The sequence below is a fragment of the Cricetulus griseus genome, chromosome 2 (assembly GCF_003668045.3).
Source record: "Cricetulus griseus strain 17A/GY chromosome 2, alternate assembly CriGri-PICRH-1.0, whole genome shotgun sequence".
NCBI lineage: Eukaryota > Metazoa > Chordata > Mammalia > Rodentia > Cricetidae > Cricetulus > Cricetulus griseus.
The window spans coordinates 105,291,125-105,301,969 of NC_048595.1; positions in this window are offsets into that span (position 1 = coordinate 105,291,125).

The following is a 10,845-nucleotide window of genomic DNA, read 5'->3' on the forward strand; positions in this document are numbered from 1 at the left end:
AACATATTTAAATGTATAGCAATTTTGAAAAACTTAACTTTTATCTAATTTAACACATTCAAGGGTTAAAATGATAAATCATGACAATTAAAGGTCTTTCCAGAGAGGCATTGGTGGTGCACGCCTTTAATCCCAGCACTCAGGAAGCAGAGGTAGGTGGATCTCTGTGAGTTGGAGGCCAGCCTGGTCTCTAGAGCGAGTGCCGGGATAGGCTCCAAAACTATACAGAGAAACCCTGTCTCAAAAACAAAAGCAAAACAAAATAAAATAAAATAAAGGTCTTTCCAGCCTGGGTACATGGTAAATTGTTATGTCCACATGAATATGTTATGTCCACTCCCATCATGGCCTGGGACTCCACTCACCAGGACTCAGACCATTCCTATCAACAGAGGTTAATTATGTAATTGGAGACAATAGAGAAAAATGTGATCTTAAGAAGTTTTTATAAGCACCTTAATGTTAAATTGAACAAAAATATAATCTATATGTATATCAGATTCCAGGAAAATAAATACAAGTTTGATTAAAAAACAGAGATATTTTAATATTAACAAGAACCTACTATATTATAAGAATTCTTATGGGAAGTATCCTGTAGAGGTTCATATTATTTTCAGATAAAATAAAGCATACTGATCATGGTGTTGGCTGCATTTTATCCCAGCACAAATGGATAAAAATTGGGGACACAAAGGCAGGAAAATTGCCTCCAGGAGCTACATAATGAGATCTTTTTAAAGAATTAATTTTGAAAAGCAGTGACTGACTTTTACTGAATAATTTTCAAGAGGAAGAATAGTTATTATGTTATTACAATTAAATGAAAAATAAAATAATGAGAACCTTCCAACCCTTACTTTAACAAATTAAGATACAACACTTAATTTATAAGTTATTTTAACATCTAGTTAAGTATGAAATCAACATTAAACATGTAGAAGGAAACAGGGTTTGGTGCAATGAAAACAGTGGAGAGTACACAATCAAAGGTTCAATATTTGCATGAAATATAAACAATCATTGCTTAATAAAGAGAATTCTATTACACGACTGATTAAATTGTCAAAAGACAAAGAGGTTACACGGCCTAAAATAAAGAGCTTAAATAGTATATATTATATGTTTTTGTGTTTTAACATCACAAATTCACCAATGATATGTTTGAACTTTGCTATATGTGATGGCGATAGCTATATTTGGAAGCAGGAACAGGAATAGTTGTTGTTTTATAGAAGAAATGTCTGTTTGCTAAGAATGCTTTATTAGAGCCAAAACAGTCTCTGTATGAGTTAGTATAACATTGACTGTATCCTGAAACTACAGAAAAAATCATGGGCCGGGTGGTTGTGGCACATGCCTTTAATCCCAGCAATTGGGAGGCAGAGGCAGGCAGATCTCTGTGAGTTCGAGACCAGCCTGGATTACAAAAGCTAGTTCCAGGACAGCCTCCAAGCCACAGAGAAGCCCTGTCTCAAAAAAAATTCATGGAAATTGTGCTACTATGCATGTTTCCTGCTGTAGATGCCAATAGGAAATGATTGATATTTGATTATTCTGATGTTGCAGATGTTCTTTCCCGCCAGCCTGGTCCCGCAGTCACCGCAACCCCAAATAGACAGACACTATATTAATTATTAAACTGTTGGCTGGTGGCCAGGGCTTCTTATTGGCTAGCTCTGTCTTAATTATTAACCCATAACTGCTAATCTATGTATTTCTACATGACCTTATCTTACTGGGGAATGCCTGGTGTGTCCTGTCTTCTGGTTCTTACATGATGACTCTCTGGCGGGCTCTCTCACCTACCATTCCCAGAATTCTCCTGATCTCCTAGTACTGCGTATCTCCCTTCCTCGATAGGCAATAGTGTTTTATTCATCAACCAATAAGAGAAACATATACACAGAAGGACATCCCCCATCATCCTGGTTTCAACTTTTCTTTGATTATCTCTCTGGTAAATGAAATATACAATACCAGACGATATGATATGGTACTGGTTTCTTGTAAGAATGGTAGAAGAATCTACACCCATTTAGTGTTCAGCTTCCTTTTAAAATCTGTATCAGTGTATAAAGCTCTTTCTAGAGTAATAAAAGTTTCAACATAAATGGAAATAAAGCAACCATTGACACCTTTATAAATGACATTTTTGCATTTGTATTGGCAAACAATTCTAAGAACATGTAGAGAACTTAGGTAAATCTTAACCAACAGTCCATTAAAAATGGACAAGAGCCGTAAGTATTTGTCAAAAGGAAGAAACAAGCATGTATATTGGTGCTAAGAATCATAAATGAGCACAGATAATGAAAAGTTAAGTACCCTCTCAAATCTTGGTTACATCATTTTGGTAATAACATAAGAGGTCTGATAATTTATAGTAGGGATGATGTGTAAAAATATCATAAGAGTCAATGCATTGTTTCTAGGGAGGTATATTTCTATAAACACTTTGCAAAGAAATTGAAACTGACCCAACAATTTTATTTTTACATGTACTGTAAGGAACAGTAAAAGTTTTCATAGCAAGTCTCAAAAGAAAAAGTAACACCTATCATAAGAGAAATGATGGGTTAGCCATATTCACAAAGATTGGGTAAAGGAAAAGAAACATAAAAAGACATACACAGTGAATACAATGTCAATTTTACCAAGATATTTTTCATTGATTCTATGTTATTGAATCTGTATCATTTCCAAACATTTCACAGAATTATGTTCTATTAAGGAACCTAATTCTTTGAGTATAAGAACATGAGAAAAGAAATTATGAAAACTTTCACTGGTTAAAATATTTGGAAGCTATAAATTTCAAGGTGATAATATTTTAATTTGGGGATGTTTTATACTGTCTTCAAAAATATGGACTTGCCTCATGACAATTTCACTATTTACATGGCATGTTACATTATTGACACAGCTAATTTATTAATGGAGTATTTCAAAATCTGTGCTTTATATTTATGTGTGTACAAAACTAGAGGAACACAATACAAAATATATGCAAGTTAATATTTGATACTTTTTAGGCAAGTTCAAATTTTGGTGAGAAGAAAATATGTTTATAACAAGATAAATAAACACAAAATATATAAATGTCTATAGAAAATTGAAGACAAAATATGATTTATGTAATAGATAACAATGATCTAAGACTCCATGTTTCTCTCTGTCTACAGAGATGTAGACAGAAGTTTCTGTTCTCCTTGTAGCCATTTAGTCCCAAATAAACACCCAAATAATTATATTATTTATAAACTTTTGGCGTATTGACTCAAGCTTCTTATTGGCTAGCTCTGTCTTAATTATTAACCCATTTCTACTAATCTGTGTGTCTCCATGTAGTCTTGGATTATAGGTGATGTCTGGGTCTCTTGCTTTCCTGGCAGCTATATGGCATCTCTCTACCTTGGTCTTCCCAGAATATTCCCCAGTCTGGTAGCTTGGCCCATATATTTCCTCCCTGATTACTGGCCAATCAACATTTTTATTAAACCATTATGAGTAACAAATCTTTTCAGTGTACAAAAAGCAGTATCCCACATTAACTCTCTGTTTTTTATCTCTCTCTCTGCTAATCCCACTTTTTAAAATGTTGAACAAGTTTCTGTCTTTATTTTGCATTTTTATAATTCTTCCAATTTTTCCTTTGTGATTCTGCTTAGGACATACTCATCTAGGTTAAGTTTTCTGTAATGTCCTTCCTGAATCACACCCTTAACCCCCTTGCCACCTGTCTCTGGTTGACCACCATCTAGACCCATCTTCCCCCCCTTCCTTTCTACCAATAAACTCCAAGTGTGTTTGTTGATTCTCTTTTCGTGTTTTATTACTGTTCGCTGCAGCAAAATAACAACACTTAGAATGAATTTAAAACTCCTAGTCAGGAATAATGGTCCCCACATGAAAATTCCAGTGTAATAAATACTGATTAAGACTTAATAAAAAGTGCTTTTCTTTTTATTAGTGGAGCATGTTTTGAATTCCAACACTCAGAGGCAGAGGCAGGGGAATCACAGTGAGTTTGAGGCCAGCCTGGTATACAGAGTGAGTTCCAGGACAGCCAAGACTACACTGAGAAACCCTGTCTCGAAAGACAAAAAAAATAATAAATAAATAAATAAATGAAATGAAAAAAGAAAGAAAAAGATAACTAGTGATTTCATTTCATCTTTATATTTAAGTCAAGATACAACATTTCCTTTCCTCCAATCATCTCCTATGTCCTTCATGCCCAGCCTCACTTAAGTGTATCTTCATAATCCCTTTTAAATCCATGGTCTCTTTTTCTATGGTTATTGTTGTTATATCAAGGTTAGAAGTAAAAGCCCACTATTGGTCATTCTATTTCACCAATACCTGATAGAGAACTGAATTTGGAAATTTTATATGAGGACGTAAGAATCCACTTACTGATGGACTGACTGTTGGAGACAATAAACATTACTTCAGACCAAGAAATCAAGCAAGCTGAGATCATCATGAAAGGAAAGAAACATTTTTCTTTTGTGACCACATTACCTTGGCTGATTTCCTTTCCTGTCAAAAAAATGTCAAAACAGTCACCAGAGCACTTTAACAGGATAGCAAGCAGAAAATCACTGAACCCTAAGTGTTTTTTTTTTTTTTCCAGCAAATTCTCCAACTGTACAGGAAGATATTCATTCAAACTTTCTGATTGTTTTACATTGACATTACATGTTCTCTGAATTGAAACAGTAGAATGCAGATAGAATATTAAGCAAGGGACTTTGTTTAAGTCAGTTTAGCTGTTTCCCCAGCTTTATGACTAGAGTCTCCATTCTCTCACTAGGTCAGGTCAACTGGTTCTGCCGGTTTCTGCAGCACCATCATGGCTCCTTTGGTCATGCTTCCTCCCTCTCCACAATTGGATTCCAGGAGTATGGTTCAGTTCTTAGCTGTGGGTGCTGGTTTCTGCTTCAAACAGCTACAGAATGAAGGCTGTAACAATGGTAACCAAGGTAAACACAAATCTCATTTTAGGGGAAGGACTTCAATGGCATTTTCTCCACCACTGCTTGGATTCTTAGTTGGGGATATCCTTGTGGATCCCCTAACATTTCCCCTCTGACAGTCATCTCCCCATACCTGTACTGTCTCTCTCTATCAAGGGATCTCTTTTCTTGTTCTCCTGTATTCCTCCCCTGTCTCAGTCCTCTTGTTCTCCTGCCCCCTCCCCTTCTTCTCTTCCCACCTCCTTCCATTCTGCCCAATGCTCCCACTTTGTTCAGGGGTTCTTGTACCCATCCCCTTCTCTGAGGGACTATGCAATCTTCTCTTGGGGTCCTGCTTGTTTTCTAGATCCTCTAGTGGTGTGGATTGTAGACTGGTAATCCTATGCTCTATGTCTAAAATTCATATATGAGTGAGTACATACCAAGTTTATCATTTTGTGACTGGGTTACCTCACTCAGGATGGTTTCTTCTAGTTCCATCCATTTGCCTGCAAATTTCAAGATTCCATTGTTTTTTTTGTTTTGTTTTGTTTTTTTCCCCTGCTGAGTACTACTCCATTGTGTAAATGTACCACATTTTCTGAATCCATTCTTCAGTTGAGGGGCATCTAGGTTGCTTCCAGGTTCTGGCTATTACAAATAATGCTTCTATGAACATAGTTGAACATATGTCCTTATTGTATGAATGTGAGTTCGTTGGGTATATGCCCAAGAGAGGAATTGCTGGATCTTGAGGTAGACTGATTCTCATTTTACTGAGAAACTGCCATACTGATTTCCAAAGTGGTTGTACAAGTTTGCACTCCCACCTGCAATGGAGGAATGTTCCTCTTTCTCCAAATCCTCTCCAGCATTGAGGAGAAGTGTCAATGGTGTTATTGATTTTAGCCATTATGATAGGAGTGAGATGGTATCTCAGAGCAGTTTTGAGTTGCATTTCCCTGATGGCAAAGGATGTTGAGCACTTTATCAAGTGTCTTTCAGTCATTTTAGATTCCTCTGTTGAGAATTCTCTATTTAGTTCTGCACTCCACTTTTTAATTGCATTGATTGGTGTTTTGGTGGCTACCAAGCCCTCTGAATGTGGGTGCCAGCTAGGAGGCCAAGACAGTCTATTGGACCTCTAACAATGGAGCCAGTCTTTAACCCTAGAGCACAAATAGACTTTGGGAGTCCATTCCCTATGTAGGGATACTATTGCAGCCCAGATACAACAATAGTATGACAAATTTTGAAGGTCCCTTGTGGAAGGCCTCATTATCCCTGGGGAGGAGTTAGGGCATGGGTTGAGGGGTTGGTGGGGAACATAGGAGGATGGGAGGGTGAGGTAATGGGGCGATGGATATGTATGTATGACTAGTAATTAAAGAATTTTTTAAAAAATGTCAGTTTAGCTATATAGATAAAAACAGTAAGTATTGTGTTCAAATTATTTCTATGTTGAAAAGCAACAGGATTTGTAGGACATTATTCTATCAATCTTAATAATTGTAATGATAGTAATACTAATTTAGGATGCTGTTATGAAATCTAATAAAATGATGTGTATCTTGCAATTAACACAGTGGGAGGCATGAAGGGGAGACTGTTATTACAGACATTTCCATCTACTTCCATTTTCACATGGTTTTCTTCAGTCAGGAGCCATGTGTTGTTTTTGATTTGAGGACCCTGTCATTAACAGCAAAGCAAAGTTTGTGTTCTAACAGCATTTCAGCTAATATAAATCCTTCTGTCATTAACTCTGGGCTCTGAATTGAGACAGTGAAAGTCCAAACCCTCTTATTTAAGCAGCTTTATTTCTTGACAAGATTACTTAATGTTTCTGTAACTTTATTAAATGAAGGTAGCAAGTTTGGTGTAAATATAAAAACAATCAAAATTAGTTTTCTTAAAATTTTGCAATATAAAAGGTGTTAAGCATTATTATGCCATTCACCAGGGATGCATGCATTATTAGATACTTCTAAGACAAAAATATCCTGATAAAGATGATGCCATGGCAAGGCTTTTACTCCCAGAGAAGATTATCAGTCTCTTTACTGAGAGAAGATCCAACTAACAGGGGTTGGGCTTACCACTTGCTAAGAATTGAATGTGGCTCACACTGGAATGCTGGTAGGCCCTTAATAAACTAGTAAAGTGAAATCCTGTCCTCCAATATCATTGTGTTTGAAAACTTTGGGAAGTAAAAAGGGGTAGATCCTTTATGATCTGATTGGCAGTCTCAGGAGGAAGAAAGTACTGTCTATAAACACACAGAAGAAGGACATTCAGGGACACACTTTGGGAAGAACAATTTTTAATCCAAAGAGACAGCCTTCACATGTAATGAAACTAGAAAACTGATCTTGATCTGGCTTTTAGAATTGTGAGAAATAATTTTCCAATGTCTAAGACACTAGGATACTATAGTATTTTGTTATAATAGCCCAAGCCCTGGCTGTTGCCATACTTTTTCCAGTTGTGCCCCTGGTAAAGAGGTGTATGAGAAAATGTATTACAAGCCACAAAGAAAAAACTTCCATCCATTATTTTAAAACATTTCCTTACATGTAAAGGGTGAGATAAATGTCTGTTGTTCTTTGTTCAATGTAGCTCCTATAGATACTTTTTAAAAGTAATACATCCACATATTCCTGAATCAGGAAAATGTCCCACCTCTGCCTCCACACTTTTGTCCTCTTATTCCACAGCCCCAGTAGGTTTTATTAAGATTTGAAAAAAGCACCTTGTTTCATCTGTCTGTTTTCACCTAAAAATTGCATGCTGATCTTAATAAATATGAGAATCTCATCTTTCTGCCTGTAGCAACATAGTCTAAATATAATGTAATACTACTACACTAATACTTATTTGAAGAATATTTTACAATATGGACACTGGAAATGACAGCTACGTTTTTTGTGTGACATATTCACATGTTACTTCAAATTCAATGCCATATGTGTTCTGAATCTTTTTCATTTTATCACTTTAAAACTTGTGGTAATAATACTTTACATGAAATTGATCTACAACAAAAAAAAATTCAGGACACAATGCAATGCTTTCAACTATAAGCACAAAATGGTACATTTATAGAATTTTCTTTATTAAAAGATTTATTAGCCAGGCATTGGCGGCACATACCTTTAATCCCAGCACTCGGGAGGCAGAGGCAGAGGCAGGTGGATCTCTGTGAGTTCAAGGCCAGCCTAGTCTACAGAACTAGTGCCAGGACAGGCTCCAAAGCTACACAGAGAAATGCTGTCTTGAAAAACCAAAAAAAAAAAAGAATTTATTATTTTTGTTAATTTTAATTTTGTGTGTCTCTGTATGACTATGGACAATTGAATGTATGTACCCCATGGTTGCCAGAAGAAGGTGTCAAAATACCTGGGACTGGAACTAAACACTGAACCATCTTTCCAGCCACATTTTTATAAGTTATGGATAGAACTGAAAATTTATAGTAAAAATCTTTGTTTTACATTTTCACATGTGGATACTAATATGAAAACAAACAATGAAAAGTTACTTATAACTGTATATCCATTGTGTCCTGGTCTCCAATCACTTCAACTTGCAATCCAGCATTTATTTTTCTGAGGAGAATAATGCCAAGAAAGTATAATCATGTTTTAACACTAAAATGTTTGTTTGTTCTGTGCTAGTTCAGATTGTTTTTCTTTTATTATTATTCGTAGAGACCTGCTTGGTCTATAATGAGAGAGAGAAAGAAGATGTGTGGATTTGAGTGGAAGCAGAGGTAGGGAGTTGGGGAAGGAGAAAACATAATTAGAACATATTGTATGGAAAAAATCTATTTTGTATAAAAGTAGGAAAAAAGTTAACTGTTTCAATATTCTGATACACAAATAGATACCAACCAGATTGCCTAAAATGTAGCTTATTATAAATTATCATATTACTTTATTCTGCATTAAATTATGTAAAATCCTTTTAGCCCTGAATAACTAAAAATGTTTGTTCCTGAATGATTGAATTGAGCAAAGTAAGTTAAGATTTCAGGTTGCATAATAAGACAGATATGGGTTTCATGCTTACTTATCTATGGCAAAATATCTTTGTTACCCTTGGCAAATTTGCATATGCATTAATTTCACTATCATCTGAGAACACACAGGATCACTGAGTTAATGTACAGGACTTGCATGGCAGAGGAGTTACTTGTCACTACACTGTCATCATCCTACATCTCAGGTTTATTCTGTATGGGATCCTTTACTAGGTGGCAAGGAACACTAGCACACAATTTACCATCCTTCCTTTCCTCATGCACCATGGTGTAGGAAAGGAATATTAGCAATCAAGGAATAACTTCAATCGGTAACAAAGCTATATATTAGCAGGATAAATGCTGTGCTTATGGGGGAGTAAATACCATTATGAAATCACAATGACCTTGAAAAATACAGAGGACAAGTCAGTCTCCATTGAAAGAGATTCCATGTATACCGAAGACCATATTCATTTCTGAAAGAATGTGAAGAAACAAACATACTGGAAGGTTGCAGTAGTTATAATCTGGAGTTCAAGACTGTTGGATGTGACAGTTGATCTGAGTTTCAGCTCTTTTCTTAATTTTGTAGATAGAGGATTAGATAGATGTTTAGCAAGTTATAAAATGCATGGTTTAAGTCCTCCAAGCCAGAGGCTGTTTTTTCTTCATTGCTCTTTCCCCCATCAAAGTAAAATGTGAAAAATTGATGGGTAGAATAGGTGTGACTTATTTTCTTTCATTTTGCATCAAGATTAACAGGTGTGTTTAAGTTTTCAGCAATCCAGGATATTGAGGAAATTGTATTTTCACAGGAGAGGTGAGCAGATGTATATTGGAGGCAGGCAGTAAAGATACAGTGTTTTCAAGTTGCTGTAGGTGCTTAAATGTTTTTCTTGACTACATGGTCTTGATTATCACTGCTCCTCACACATCCTGTAACCCCAGATTCAGGAAGGATGAAAAAGAGCCTCTGCTTGGAGTCTCAGGCACTGTGTCTAACCCTTGGAACAATGGACTTAGTGTGTATGTAAATGACCTACTTTATTTTTTAAAAGAGGCTTAGTAGCAGTTTGCATGTCAACAGCAGCCCAGAAGATCAACCCAGTCCAGAATCTTCCTGGAAAGGAGCTTACTCAACAACCAGGAATTTTCTGTTATCAAGAGGATAATTTGATGTTTGTAATCCACATCCAGCATCATTAATTTATAGGGCTACACAATGAAACCATAACGTAAGGGTTGCCTTTTGTTGGAAATTGTTTATTATAATTCTTAGCTCCACTTCAGTATTCACATCAGTCACTTATTATAGATGGAAAATATTACAACTCAAAAAGTACCAAGCCTCATAACCGGGAGACAATACATAGATAGCACCAAGTTCAAAACCAGCTTACCATCCTCCACTCAAAACGCTGCAAAATTGTCACAGTCCAAAACACATCTTAGCACATTAAAACCAAATAAAATGCATTCTTATTCACAATTGCTTAGCATTACTCCCGAATCCACTTTTCCTTCACCTAGGCTCCCCTGGCTAGCTTCTCGCTCTTGCCTTTGCAGCATCATCTTTGAATTCAAACACGCAGACTCTGTGGGTGCTGTTCCTCGAGTGACAGAGCAAATGGCTTGTGATTTGCTCACTCCAAGGGGCAGTTTCCATGGATCCATCATCCCCAAACCCAACAAGATTATGCCTGTTTCTCTCATAAAGGGTTTAAAGCTAAGCCGACTCACTCAAGAAACTTACACTGCACCCCTGCTTTCAGAATGACACTGGGGGCCTTGGGTGCTGCTGCAAGCTTACCTGGCCTTGCTTTGCTACTCAGGCAATGAATAGCGACGCTGCAGCTCCTA